This window comes from Austrofundulus limnaeus, unplaced genomic scaffold (genome assembly GCF_001266775.1).
Source record: "Austrofundulus limnaeus strain Quisiro unplaced genomic scaffold, Austrofundulus_limnaeus-1.0 Scaffold1111, whole genome shotgun sequence".
In the NCBI taxonomy this organism is placed as follows: domain Eukaryota; kingdom Metazoa; phylum Chordata; class Actinopteri; order Cyprinodontiformes; family Rivulidae; genus Austrofundulus; species Austrofundulus limnaeus.
Window position 1 is genome coordinate 83976 of NW_013953513.1, and position 1875 is coordinate 85850.

Here is a 1875-nt window from a genome sequence, read left to right on the forward strand (position 1 = left end):
TAGATAGATAGATAGATAGATAGATAGATAGATAGATAGATAGATAGATAGATAGATAGATAGATAGATAGATAGATAGATAGATAGATTAGGGGTGTAATGATTCATCTATTACATCGATGCATCGATTTCTTTTCCTACAATCCAACTACGTTGATCTGTGCTTGGCAAGTTGGCCTTCCGGACGACATTTATTGATCTAAAATTGTTTTAAAATGTAAATAATCGATTACGTCGATACTATGGAATAACTTTTCAGATTTAAGCACAGCACCTTATATGGGTTTGTTTTTTTATGTACTTTTAATGATAGTCACGTTAAATTTTACTGGATTCAGCTCTGCCTGTTTGTGACGTCATCAACTCGCGCTAGCAGACAAATAAATAAATAAAATAAAAAATAAAAAACATGGAGGACGGTAGAGAAGAAGCGTTTGACGAGAGAGAAATTATCAAGCCACCGTTGCGGTCCAGTGTGTGGAAATACTTTGGCTTTTGCAAAGAAGAAGACATTCTAAATAAGTAAGTAAGTAAAGTTTTATTTACAAAGCGCCTTTCACAGAAATATATTCACAAGGTGCTGTACAATCATGAACAGTATAAAAATGGTGGAAAGAACAAAATGAAACAGAAAAACATAAACATAAGCAACGAAAATTGAAACATCAAATCAAGAATTAATTTCTAAAATTGTAAATCAAACACAAGGTCAATGCAGGTCAAAACATACAATAATAGACAAAAACATAATGAATGCGGGAGGGAAAAATATGGCGTAAGTTCAATAATAAAGAAAACACAGATTAGCGAAGCATTCACAATGGAGGTAGGCTGGCAGTAATGGTGTGATGGTTGGCTGAACGCTTGAGAGAAAAAGTGAGTTTTTAGGAGTGTCTTGAAAGAGACAATGTTATCAATGGAGAGCAGATTAAAAGGGAGTTCATTCCAGAGCCTGGGGGCCACAGAGGAGAAGGACCGGTCACCACGGGTCTTAAAGCGAGTGAGGGGAACCATAAGGAGATGTTGATCCTGTGAGCGGAGGTCCCATCTGGGGTTGTATGGGGAAATGAGACTTAATGTATTCAGATGCTTGGCCATGAAGAGCTCTGAAAGTGAGGACCAGGATTTTGAACCAGATTCTGAACTGAACCAGTCAAATAAGTCACTCTCTGTTTGTAGTTTATGCAAAGGTGAAATAAAATACAACGGTAACACTACAAATCTCTCCAACCACCTACTAAAGGCAGTGGCGCCATGGGATTTCACACAATACCGACCGTCCAGGCACTTCTTTCGGTGTCCCCACCGCAGCAGCAACACAAGGTAAGGTCAGCCTAAGCTCTGCAGAAGCTTCAGGCATTGCCAGCTTGTTTAATCAGAGACTGGGCCAAAATTCAGCTCGGGCAATTTATTTTGGTTGCAATTTATGCATACAAAATGTGAATACTTTTGCTATTAATTGTTGTTTAATTATTTTTCTGTATGTATTATCATCAATTTATGCTTGATTCCCTTACAAGAAACAACAATCTGTGAAACTTAATTTGCATTTTCCAGTATCAAGGTCTTTATTCCGCAGTCATACTGGTTGAATTTTTAGCTAAAAAGTTACTGAATCGATTTTAAGTCACTGAATCATTTCGGATTGGATCGTTTTAAATGAATCAAGATCGTCCTTGAATCATATCGACAGTCGTGAATCGTGATACGAATCGAATCGTTGTTAAAACGAATCGTTCGGTTCGATACTTTAGTCTCACGGTTCGATATTTTTTCGATACAAAAAAGAGAAATTTCCATTCCCCTTTTAACTTGTAATTTATTTATATTAGTTATGAACATTTGTTTAACCTCAAAAGTACAGTTTTTTAATTA